The sequence below is a fragment of the Solanum stenotomum genome, chromosome 3 (assembly GCF_019186545.1).
Source record: "Solanum stenotomum isolate F172 chromosome 3, ASM1918654v1, whole genome shotgun sequence".
In the NCBI taxonomy this organism is placed as follows: domain Eukaryota; kingdom Viridiplantae; phylum Streptophyta; class Magnoliopsida; order Solanales; family Solanaceae; genus Solanum; species Solanum stenotomum.
Window position 1 is genome coordinate 35649495 of NC_064284.1, and position 14245 is coordinate 35663739.

Sequence of the window (14245 nt, forward strand, 5' to 3'; positions counted from 1 at the left end):
TGATGCATCCAGGGTCGGCCTAGGTTGTGTGTTGATGCAGTGAGGTAAGGTTATAACTTACGCTTCTAGAAAGCTTAAGGTCCACGAGAATAACTATCTAACTCATGACCTTGAGCTTGCAGTCATAGTATTTACCTTAAAGATTTGGAGACACTACTTGTGTGGTGTTCATGTTGATGTGTTCGCAGATCATAAGAGCCAATATGTGTTCACCTAGAAAGAGTTGAATCTTCGTTAGAGGAGATGGATTGAATTCCTCAAAGCCTATGACATGAGTGTGTTTTACCATCTGAGTCAGGCTAATATAGTGGCTGATTCTCTTAGTAGACTGTCTATGGGTAGTGTAGCACATGTTGAGGAAGAAAAGAAAGAGTTAGCCAAATATGTTCACTAGCTTATTGCTTAGGAGTTTGCCTTACAGACACATCAGATGGTGGTGTGATAGTTCAGAATGGATCAGAATCTTCATTGGTAGTGGAGGTTAAGGAAAAGCAGGACAGTGATCCTATATTACTTCAGTTGAAAAGTGCAGTTCATCAGCAAAATGTTGAGGTTTTCTCCCAAGGGGGAGATGGCGTGCTTCGTTACCAGGGTCGCTTATATGTTCCTAATGTGGGTGAGTTGAGGCAGTGGATCCTTACAGAAGCTCATAACTCCAGGTATTCCATTCATCTAGGTGCCACTAAGATGTACCGTGATCTACGGGAAGTCTTTTGGTGGAACGACATGAAGAGGGAAATAGCAGACTTTATGGCTAAGTGTCTTAACTGTCAACATGCTAAGGTAGAACATCGAAAACCAGGGACTCAAGAGATTAACATTCCTACATAGAAGTGGGAAGTGATAAACATGGATTTCATTAAGGGTTTACCTCGTACTTGAAGACAACATGACTCTATTTGGGTGATAGTGTACAGAGTCACTAAGTTCGCTCATTTCTTGGTTGTCAAGACTACAAATTTAGCGGAGGACTATACTAAAATCTACATCAATGAGATAGTCAGGTTGCATGGGGTTCCCTTGTCTATCATCTCAGATAGATGTCCTCATTTTACCTCTCATTTCTGGAAATCGTTTCAGAAAGGTCTTGGTACTCAGGTAAATTTCACTAGAGCATTTTATCCACGGACTGATGGTCAGGCAGATTGTACTATTCAGATCTTAGAGGACATGTTGAGCGCTTGTGTGATCGATGTAATTGGGATGATCACCTACCTCTCATAGAGTTCACCTATAATAATAGCTACCATTCCAGTATTTAGAGGCACTGTATGGACGTATATGCAGATCCCTAATTGGTTGGTTTGAAGTAGGTGAAACAACCTTGATTGGGCCAGATTCGGTTCATGAGGCTATGGAGAAAGTTCAGCTCATCAGAGATAGACTAAAGATAGCCCAGAGTCGTTAGAAGTCCTATGCAGATATGAGAAAAAAGGAATTTGAGTTTGAAATCGAGGATTGGGTCTTCCTTAATGTGTCACCTATGAAGGGGGTGATGAGATTGGCAAGAAAGGGAAGCTCAGTCCTAGATATGTAGGTCTTTACAAAATCCAGAAAAGGGTTGGTAATGTGGCTTATGAGTTAGAGTTGCCAACAAAACTAGCATGGGTTCATCCAGTCTTTCAAATTTCCTTGTTTAAGAAGTGTGTGGGTGATCCGACATCAATAGTACCATTAGAGAGTGTGGCTGTGAAGGATAGTCTTACTTATGAAGAGGTTCCAATTAAAATTCTTGATCGTTAGGTTCATAGGTTGAGGAATAATGAAGTCGCTTTAGTGAAGATTTTGTGAAGGAGTCAGTCCATAGAGGGAGCTACTTGGGAAGCAGAAGCAACCATGATGACCAAGTATCCTCACCTCTTTCCTTCTGATTCTGTGTCAGCTTGAGGTACTAGTACCTCTCCAGTCTCTCAGTTTACTCTTAAGTAATTAAGTCTCAGTATCTTGTTCCCTCAGTTATTCTTGCATTTCAGCATATTTGCATGTTCTTGGAACTTAGTTCAGTTAGATATCAGTTTATAGTACTTAGTGGTAGGGATTGCAGCTCCTCCCCTCCATGTTTAGACTTCATTCGAGGATGAATTTTACCAAGGGGGAGATATTGTAACACCTCTGATTCGAGAAGATGAAAAAATGCAGCTTTCTGAGATCTGGTGTTAGAACTGATGAAAGCTACCGACGGACCGTGTGTTAGACCACGAACCGTAGGTGGGGTCCCGCCATTGAGTCCCATACTTAGGGGAATTTCATGATTAAGAGATGAGACCTACACCCGTGGTCCACGACCTGTTGATGGACCCACATACCATAGGTGGGGTCCGTCATTGGGGTTCAAGAATCAATGGTATCTGATCCCACCCACGACCGACCAGTACGGTTTGTGATTGGACCTACAAACCATAGGTAAGGGTCAGTAGCTATTTAGAGGAAAATGGCTGTTGGTTCAACTTTAAATGGTCATATCTTTTCGCACAAAATGAATTAGGTGACCCATGCCCTGTCAAATTAAAGATAATTGAATCCTCTTTCGAACGCCACCAAGTTTGCTAAAATCCAAGCTTGGAGTAAAAAATTATGCTTGTTTTAGTTAAACCCTGTCGGGCAGACCTTGAACCACGACCCAGTTGACGGGCAGTAGTTCAAATGATGGCCCGTCAGTCCCGTAGTAGGTGGCCATCGTCATCTTTAAGTCAGGGTCATTTTTGTCCTTTCTCCTATGCGTTGGGCACTTAAACTACGTCGTTTTACTCATTCTAAGTCTAATAACCTAGTTAGACATACCGAAACCCTCATTCTCCAAAAATCATCCAAATTAGAATGAAAAGAAGAGAAAGACGGGCCAATTTCTTTAAAGAACAAGCAACAGTCCCCAAAATCCAAAGGATTTCTCCGTAGATTTCATCATTAGGTATGTGGGATTTCACTAGTGGATTCCTTTCATCCACTAGGTCCCTAGAATTCAGTCAGTTCCTTGATTCTCCATATCTTGTTTAAACCTTGGGTTTCTAAAACCTTGGAGATTGGTTGTGATTTAGCTTTTGTAGTATCCTTAATCGAAATAACATGTTTATTGGAAAGTTTGCTTAATTGCCTGTATCAAATGTGGAACCCTAGTTTGTGTAAATTCTCTTAGTTCATGAATTATACTTGCTAGGTCAGTTAAACAGAAAATCATGCTCCAGATTTTGAATGTCACATTCTTAATATATAAATGTTGCATTCTTAGTTAGCATGTCAATATTTTGATATATTCAACATTTAGTGCATTTAAGCTTCATATGTATTCAGTTGGGAGTAGACTTGGCCCCGAGTTGGACTAGGGTTCAATGTACTCTCATAGTCCCAGAACTATGTGTCCGCGTAGGATTATAAGTCCTCTTTGTTAGGTATCAGTTTTTGTGATCACGTCATAGTCACACATTTATACCTTTGGCAAGGTATATTGGTTCCTCTCGATGGGGTGTATATATTGGACCCCACGTTTAGCTCACGTAATTTATGTCGATTGATAGTAGCTCTCACAGTCAGACTCTTAGTGCATTGACCAGTGTTTCAACATTTACATCAGTATACAGTTCAACATGTTACCTTCATGATTAGTACTTGGTCATTGCATTCAGTTCAATTATCTTTCTAGTTATATTTAAGTACATATTATATCTTTGTTTAGATTTTATCACTGCTTAGTTATGTATTGTTTAGCCTATATACTTTATTCAGCTTAGTATCCATGTCCTACATGCTCAGTACATTTCAAGTAATGACGCATACTTTGCGCTACATTGTTTCATGATGTAGGTTCGGGTACTTAGCATCCAAATCACACATAGATCAGTTCTCAGTCCACATTCAACAGCTTCAGTGGTGAGTCCTCATACTTTGAGGACTATAGACATTCTTTCTATTTCAGTCTTTACTTTCAGTTTTTAGTTTTGTTAGAGTTAGCTGGGGGATGTCTCAGTTAAAGGCTTTTCAAACATAGTAGTAGTTCAGCTTGAGAATTGTTAAAGTGTTATTTCAGTCTTCACTAAAACTTGTATATTATGTTATATTTACATTCAAACTAGTTGAGCTTGTTCCTCTTCAGATATTTATTAATTTATCTTTCGCATAGTTCATGTTTTACTTAGTTAATTTCATTATGCTTATGATATGTCTGACTTAGGGTTAGCTTGGGGTCACTCGTGATCCTAGGTCCCGTGTTACGTCAAGGGGATAGCCTCGGGGTTGGAAATATTCTCTCTTCCTTATGGTGGAGTTGTATCTGTTTTCATATTGTTCTTATTCTTAGAAGTTCTTGTACCTGTTTAGACTACTTAATAAGGAGGTTTTTCTGTTAGTTTGTAAAAGTTTTCTATTTAACCAGATTTTGGGATTAATAATGGTTATATTAAGGCATCACACTACTTTTTTGTTATTGTTAAATTCTGCATTCCTAGTTTGAAATCGGGAGGTAAGTATTATCCTATCTAGGTGTAAAAGTAGGTGCCCGCATGACCTGGTAATTTGAATCATGACAATATATGTACATATAAGGATAGTAAAATTATCAATTAAGAATAACATCATTACTATAAATTAATACTAACCTCTATAAATTATCATTATTATGAAATAAAAACAATCTAGTCGATTCAAAGAGACTATCATAAAAAAAAGGCGAAATGGTCTGGTGGACCCTTATACTTGTATGTGTTTGTATTGTGAACCCTTCTACTTACTCATTTGTCATCTGAACCCTTGAACTTATCAAAACGCAATATTTTAAACACGTTTTTACCACTCAACTGTGTGTGTATCACAAACGCCTGCCACGTAATTTTAAAAATAATTATAAAATGACACGTATGATTATAAAATGACACATGTATATATGGTCACTCCATGTCACTTTTCCTTTTATTATATTTGATTAATATGCCTATATTTTCTCTTTCCAATTTTTATTTCTATTTGCCATTGCCATCTACATCTCCATCCCCACAATCTCATTTCAACTTTTTCTTATCTTCCTTACCCTTTTCCTTTTTCCAATCTCTTCTACTCTTTCCATTGAAGTAAAAAATGTTGGCACGATTTGGGTTATGTTGGATTGGTGTTTTGGTGGTGACCGGTGGCGCTAAGGAAAAGTGGGGGTCTATTGGGTGGTCCGATTGTTTCTAGTTGTTCACAACTGGCGGCGTTGTGAAAGTCGAGACTTATTGGCGGAGTTAGTTTGGGGTTTTTGTTGTTGTTGTTGTTGTTGTTGGTTCTCATTTATAGTTGTTGGTTGAAGCTTGTCGGAAATGGTGAGAACGAAGGTAGTTTGGTCAGAGAAGGTGAGGAGGAAGAGAAGAAGGCAATAAGTTTGGGTTTGGTTTGGAACTGAAACAAGGGGTCAATGTCAAAAATTATTTGAGTTTTTTTGTTTGATTTTTAACTTATCTAGGTAGGTTTTCCAATTTATTTTCAAATTTATTTGTTGTTTAGTTTGGATTTGATCTCTATTTGTGTCTTTGTTTGGTTTTGGGGTTTTAATCAATTACATTGACTTTGTTGAAATTCTTTGGGGATTTTGCATTTTTGTGCCTAATGTTAGTGTAAGATATTTCGGTAGTAGTGTTATGCCTTCCATGGTGTTTTTCATAGAAAAAGAGAGCCGTATAATAACAAGAAACGATAGAGAAGAAATTTTTGGGAAAAAGATCGGAAAAGAGGCCAAGAAAACCTCAAATTTTGTCCAACAATGGTGTTAGATGCAAATAGAAAGATGATGGCTTTACAAAGCCCTAATGTGACTGTCAGACCCTTTTCCAAGGGTCTCATGCTCCTAATAGGTGTGTGTCACACGTTCTTTAGTAGTAACTGCCACATAGGATGCCAAGTCAAAAAATGTGTTTAAAGTATTGCGTTTTGATGAGTTCATGGGTTCAGAAGACAAATGAGTAAGTAGAAGGGTTCACAATACAAACACATACAAGTACAAGGGTCCACCAGTCCATTTCGCCTAAAAAAATATCAAAAAGAAAAATTGAGGAATTTAAAATAAAATAAAATAAAGCAAGCATAATATCACAACCTATCTAATAACTATCAACACATGCAAATATAATAATTCAGCCCAAAACCATTCAAATAAGACATTAAACCACTTTCTTTTTAAATATGAGTTAAGTCTCATGTAGTGCTTCACCTGGCAACTATCTGAAGTTATTAATCTCGTCCCTAAACTGAATAAGTCACGATCAAGATCACCGCGAGTGACACGCACACTAACCTAACATGCCATCTATTAAAACCAAGTCAAGATATAAATTAGAGGGAATTTTTTTTAAAACAATCAAATGATTGAGTCCCCATAAACTAAATCAATAGTCAAAATATTGCGGAAATTAAACTCCTAGAAACAGAAAATTCTAGTACCAAACTCTAAATAAGTCAAGAATGAAGATGTAACCACAAAACTTAGAAAACATGAATTTAATAGTCTAATTTCTTTGTCCGAAAATATGGGAAAGAAATGTAGAGGATCCGATGGCAGCCTGAAAGAAAAGCTTATCCTTGGATTTGAAGTCAAGCGTCCCTTAATTGAAGTCTCGTATCAGCTATTGAAAGATGGACTGTATTCAAATAGAAAAGAGCAGATGCAATATTTGTACACAACCACAATGTACTGATAGAATCACACGGTCAGTCCAAATCATGAATGTAAACAAACAATTACCACGTAGTAGCACAATCAACACGTATCATCAACAAATATGAAACAACCCGGACTCCTAGTCCTTATCCTGAGTTAACATACACATGAAACATGTCCCAAATGATCACATACAAGCCACAATTGAGTCCAACTTACCTTTCAAGTAACTTGGACCGGCCGCTTAAGGATCTATCATACATACATCACATTATAAAAAGATAAATCTGGTTCACTCACGAAACCACAAATACACATGCCCGGTTCTCTCAAGGAATCCACACACAAATTGTTAGTTTAAAGGCGTGGTACCTGAATCAACAAGAGTTAGTATTCATATCAGACGTGGTAACCGAGTGGACCATTAGTATTTCTACCTATATGGTACCCGAGCCAATCAACAATCACTGAAAATCATGCACAACAACAATTACAATAAACAATAACACTTGAAACCACAAGTAAAGTAAACAAGTTCATTGCATGAGATTATCAACATGATGTCATTTCATATGCTCCTTATAATTCCCCCCAACATGCACTACACAAGTGATATTATAAAGTAGTAGACATGCATTCATACATAAATTAGAAAACATACAACCATCATCTATCTCGAATCAAATATCTTGAAAACTCTATAGAACTCAAACATTTTCCTTTTAAAGTATCTTGACTTGTTCTTGGTCTAAGACAATAATAAAAATACAACAATCAATCAAATAACCTAATTATACTTGAATTATAACCAAATCATATCCCAAGCCAATTTATGATCATTCTATCCAACCCAAGGCTTTTCCCACCATTAAATCAAGTCAAAACTCTCTCCTAAGATAAATATCCTAGATTCTAAGGTTTAAGAATCAAATTACAAGATAAGAGAGTAATGGACTCACCTTTTTCGATGAATTTGGTGGAATATCAAGTAGAAACAACGCTAAGTCTGCACTCTCAAACCCAAGAAGAATTATACAAAATAAGAGGTTTTGGAACTTTTTCTACATAAAATTATGAATTTTCCATCTATAGCAACTCAAGCCGCTATAGCGACCCATCTTGCTATAGAGACCCCGACGGCTATAGCAGTCATCAGCTAGCTATAGTGCCTTAACACTTACGCTATAGTGGATTACACAAACTTCATAGACTCATAAATTCTTGAAAAAACTAATTTTTACAACATACCTTCTTCCCTTGATGTTTTGATATATCCCCTTCACGTCAAGTTCAATTATGGAAGTATTACTCACTTAAATTCGATCTATAAAGTCTTACGAGTTCCTTAATGTCTTGAATACTAGAAAATATAATCCAAATTTAGAAATTTCACCCTACCCATTCCTAGATGACCCTAGACCTCACCTCGTTCAAATTACGTTTGAGACTGGCCTATCCTAAAATTTTTAAGTCATGATCGAAAAAGTTTTCTAGCCCAATTTCTTTCACTATTGGCCTAGTCATAACAATCGGGATGGATCATTACAGAATATGTATACTTGGAGGATAAAACCTCTCCAAGAATAGTTCTATGAGCTGTGTCTATGTAGAGATGGATGCCTCTGCCAACTCTCTTAAACATGTGTTGCTTCCCTTGTCAGAGAGAATTGGTACAAACACAAGCTTACCGTATTGATAGATATCTAGGAGGTTTTATGCTAGACACACTCCAATAAAGTTTTTTAAATATTTGTTTGGGTCTTCAAGAAGTAGACCACCAAATAATCCTTGCAAGTCTAGTCAGTGCAACATCGTACTGATGATATTGAAGTTTGCATTTTCAGTTAGTATGGGAGGTTGAATTCCCCGACATGGCCCATTTGTGCAAGAATTGCTGTAGCAGCAGCCTCAACGACTACTCTATGATTATTTTCATCATCTATTGCAAAATTCAACCTTAGATGCCTGAATGTTCTTTCAGTTTTCGAATCAAATGGAATCAAGAGAGATCCTTAATTCTTAGTATCAGACATAAACTATATAAAAAAATGCAATGGGTATGTAATGATCCGGAATGTCATTTTTAGAAATTTTCATAAAATTATCATTTTACTCCTCGCGATATCGACCCCAAGTCATTTTTGATTGGAGTTTGAATTTTTGTTTTGAACTTTGAGTAAAGAATTGTGAATTATGATAGTTTTTGAATTCAAAAGGCTAAAGTTGTTAAAAAGTGGTTGTCTTTTAGAGTTTCAAGTCTCGGAATGGAATTCTGTCAATTTCATCAATCTCGACATATGAAAATGGGAAAAAGGTTAAATATACCCCCGAACTATCATAAATGGTATATAAATACCCTCCGTCATACTTTTGGGACATTGGTGCCCCTGTCGTTCAAAAACTAGAGCATATATGCCCTTCACTCTAACAGAAGACTAATTAGGGACACGTGACACAATCTTTTCCGTTGATAAATATCGGATCGGTGGGTATGATTATGACACGTGTATGTACGTTAGTATAAAGGGTATATATGCTCTAGTTTTTAGACGGCAGGGGCACTAATATCCCAAAAGTATGACGGAGGGTATTTGCATACCATTTATGATAGTTCGGGGGGGTATATTTGTCCTTTTTCCCTATGAAAAGTGATCTAATATTGTTTTCAGTTTTAGATTAGGAGTCTTTTCATAGATTTGAGGTCCTAAGTTAGAAATTTGTGAAATTTTTGCCTTTAAATTGACTTTGGTCAACATTCGGAGTTTGAATTCTCGGATCAGATTTCTAAAAGTTTCGCTGGATTTGGCAGATGATTTTAGAACCTGGTCTTGGGTGAATTTTCAGAGGTCCCGAGCTTGATTTAAGCTTTTTAGATGTGTTTGTTCACTGCGACTTTTAAGAGTTTCAGGTTTAGGAGACCTCAAATTTGTGTTTCGACAGCTCCATTATGTCCGAAACATCAAGTGTAGTCGAATAGAATACACTACAAAAAAACCAGAGTTTACCCACGGGAAAATTCAATCGCTAATCTATGATATTCCGTCACTAAACATGATTAGTGATGGATTGTTGACTTTAACTATTACGCTCGTTAAGAATCTCTTAGTGACGAAAAAAATGAGTTCCGTTGCAAGTTTAGCGGTGTCATAGTGACGAACAATTTCTGTTGCCACTTGTTAGCGACCAACTGGTCCGTCATTATATTTATATAGTTTCGTTGCTAATTTCATAATTCATTTCGTCATTTTGGATAAATTTGCGACGAAATTTTGGTTGCTAGTCCGTCACAACATATTTTGTCGTTTGATCTAGCATATGTGGCTCTTAATAGTCCGTCACCAACATTCTTTTCATAGCAATGACCAAATAGTTGCTAATTTTGTTGCTAATCTTTTTTTTCTAAAAGTATTTGATTTACTTATTTTAAATATGCATTGCTGAAATGAATTCAATGTAAATTACTAATTACTCCAAAAAAACCAACATTCATTTAAAATAATACTCATAGACGATTCAAAATATATGAATAGCGAAATTCGAACCACATATTTTTGGTTCAAAATATCCAAAGCAATCTATCAACTATTCTTAAATGAACCTCTAGGTTCATCAAAAATTGTTACTACACAATTTGTAGTTTCTAAAAACTCGTGACAATATAAAAAATTAAAGTTGTGGGAGATAAAGGGATACGATCGTCACTTGAAATTGAGGGATCAACCTCGTCCACATTAGTAGTAGCAAGAGGCACTGTGGGTGTCACAAGTGTTGGGTTGCCAATGGGAATAATCACTGCTTGCACCTGCTCAACAATAATATGAAAAAGATGATTAGTAAGTGCAGGCATCATTTTCTTTACAAACTCATCCATATTTATTGTTGATGTTGATTGAGAAAATAAAGGTGGTAATGATGATGATTGTCAACTTCTAAACACTTGACAGAGAAGAAAGACACTGATGAACTTAAACTGAAAAAACGATGATCTATTGATTTTCTGGAAGGTAACCATAATTGATTTCAGACAATTCTACAACTGATAATGCCGGCTTCTAGGATTCATCAACTTTAATTGAGGCTTATTTCAGCATGGAACATTAGATTATTCAATGTACTTTCTAAATGCACTCTAAGAAGTTCCTTATTTCAACAAATTATTGAGGTATTGAGGCTTATTTCAGCACTTTGAGAAATCCTTTATATCATTATATTACTATGTTATTGAAGTTTCACATAATTTATCATGAGTTCTCATAATTACATTTAAGTGTTCAGTGACTAACCATAATTTTGAAAAGTTCATAGTTGATAGTCTAACCACATATACATAAATGATTGTAACGCAGAAATTCATTGTACCACATCTAGCCTAGACTTAATAGTGTATAAACTGATAATTCTCTCCTTGAATAGAGAATTTGATGATTATTAAATGCCTAATCTAATATTTTTGGTTTAGATAGAGATGATGTTTTAATAAACTCTCGGCTCGAGTACATTTCAAGTGAGAAAAACATAAAGAACCACTTAGAATATCAATCACAAAACCAAAAAGAAGTTAATGATTTTGGTATTTCGATTTAGATAGAGAGGATGTTTTAATAAACTCTCGGGTCGAGTACATTTCAAGTGAGAAAAACATAAAGAACCACTTAGAATATCAATCACAAAACCAAAAAGAAGTTATATATCACACAAGTTCAAAAGATCCTAAACAGAAATACCAAAATTAACCAAAAGCAACTTTTAGCACTAGATTCAATATTACACTAACATTATTTTTTACCAAAAAATAAACCAAACAAAAGTATAAACAAAAAATTTATATCAACACATTTTTTTGGGAAAAAAAGCTACTGTGTAGGTGAGAAAAAAAGAGATACCTTTTACCAGAGAGAATGAGTCGGTAGTGAGTAGTCACATCAACAAAAGTTAGTTGCAGTATAAAACTAAAATGAATCAGTGTGCAATCAATGTAAAATGCTTGAACCCTAACACCAAATGCTTTCTTGAACCCTAACCTCTATTTTCATAAAACTTTACTTCTAAAAGAACCCTATTTTCAAAAAACTTTACTTCTAGAAGAACCCCTATTTTTAGAACATTCAAATTTTTAAAACCCCTATTTTGAGAAAATACCAATCTTACTTCAAGCTAAATGAAATGGAAAGAGTTCAGAGTTAAAATATCATATTTTCATAACACCCAAACCACTAAAATCTCTATTTTTAGAAGACAAGTTGAAACTGGTAAACAATGGGTGTGTCGAGTGAAATGAGTGATACCCAAATCCAGTGAAACTGATATCCAAATGCAGAAATCTGACCAAAATTCCTAGTTGGGGTTCCTATTTTGCAGAAAGAAGAGTTGAAAGGTACTCCTATTTTCAAAATGTAGGAATGTTGCCGAAACCCTATTTAGTTTGGGTTTGAGCTAAATGAAATCGAAATGGAGATGAGAGTTTGAGCGCTTACCTTTCGAGATGGAGACTTCAAAATGTTTGCAACGGAGACTTGGAAAGATATGGAAGCTTCTTTGGAGCTTGAGAGTGTGAGTTTCTGGAGAGGGACTTGAAATGTTGAAAATTTTGTGCCCTAGAATATATCACTTTAAAAATATTTTCAACAAAATTAGTGACGGATTCTAACATTCGTCGCTTTCAATTAAATATATATTTAGAAAAAAATATATTGATGGATATTTTCATCCCTATATAATATAAATTTTATAAAAATATATTTAAAAGTTTAGCAACCTTTTTTCCGTCACTAATTTCGTCGCCCAATATTAATTAAATTTGTCACCCCTACTTTGTTACTAACTCTGTAGGGAAAATTAGGCTCCAAACTTTCACGCTAATATTTAGCGATAAAATAAATATTCTGTTGCAAATCCGTTGCTATATTATAAATCAAAAAATCATTTGTTAATTTTGCAACAAAATGGTTATTCTGCCGCAAATCCGTCGTTATGTAGTGACAGAATATTGTTCGTCGGTAAATGATGAGTCCACAAATTAGACTCATTTAGGGTTATATTTTAATAGAAATTGTGTCTTCAAATGCTTATTTTATCTCAATATCTGATGAAAACCCTTAAGTGTCAGGTATTTGAATATTGAAGGAGAGCATGGACACTACTTCGCAAAAAGGAACGAAAAGGCTGAAAAGAATGAAGAAAATGAAGGCCTGAGGATCGCCGAGTCCACTTGGTGAGTCACCGAAGGGTCTCAGTTCGCCTTTTGTTCTAGTGTACTGAGCCTTGAAGGAAAGGATCAAGTCGACGGAAAAGGGGAGCAGTCGGCACATCGCAGAGATGTTCCACAAGGTAGTACTATGTCGCCCAATGACCGAGAGCACGATGATGCTGAAGGATGGTGCAAGACGACGATGAACTACATCAAGGGGCGAATCGTTGAGTTGATCGGCGATTCCAACTAATGTGCCGAATGGTTCGCTGCAACATAAATTTCTTTAAAACTATAAATACTCATAGAGAGTTTGAGCTTAGTATCAGATTTTCAGTAAGAGATTTTTAGTGTGAAACAATTAATATAATTTTTAGTACTTTTTATTTTTGCTCTGAGTTAGAGATGGTTTTGAAAACTTGAAGAAGAAGGGGGTTTCATCTCCAAAGATTTGGACTTGAGTCTCTTGGATTCTTCATTCTTGGCCTATAACAAGACTTAAATCTTCATACCCATTTGAATGCAAGCTCATTTAGGTATAAATTTCTATCTCTTGATGTGTGGCTAAAAACCCAATTCTTGGGGTGTGATTTAGCGTATATGGGTTAAGATTGTTGTTGGGTCTTGCTTGCTGATAGATTAGATGTAGTTTAATGGTGATTTCGTCTAGTAGTTGTGGTTGAATCTAACAAATTTGTAGTTGCAAAGACAAGTTTATTTATATGTTTTCGGCTTGCTCGAGAGAGAGGTCGCGAAACCAAGACTACTAGATTGATGTCCTAAGGAGTGGATCGACATGAGGTTCAGCTTGAGAGAGTGAACCCTAGTCCCATATCCTAACACTCAGCTTGAGAGAGTTAGTGAGGTAAGATGTAGGCTGGTCTTCATGCGACAAGTGGGTGTCCGACAGGAACCCATTTGAAACGGGGTAAGTTGCTCGAGAGAGAATTTATTCCCACGTATAGCTTAGCCTAATCACTATTACTCTATAAATTTTCTATCGAAAGCATGTACCCAATACTTTAGATTAATCCGTATTCCGGCCACATTCCAAGAATTCTTTCTCATTACTTAGAAATCTTTGTTAATTTTATTGTTGTTACTTACTAGTGACGAAAACCCCCATTGTTAAGTGATACTCTTGTGTTCCTCTTTAACTTACAATGTTTTTAATCGTTAAAATCTTTAGCTACGATTAGCTTTAGCACATTTGCGCTTAACCACTAATTTTCACGCCACTCCCTTGGGACTCGACCCCAACCCTTGGTTGGGTTATTATACAATTGCATGATGGTAGACACTTGCATCGAAAGTTGTGTTGTTGATTACACAAACATCACTAAACGATTTTTTTAGTAGTGATATGTGGTTTGTATGTATGAGGTTTTGAACAATTTCCAAGGATCCATTTGGAGATTTGAGAGTTGACTAATTTTATG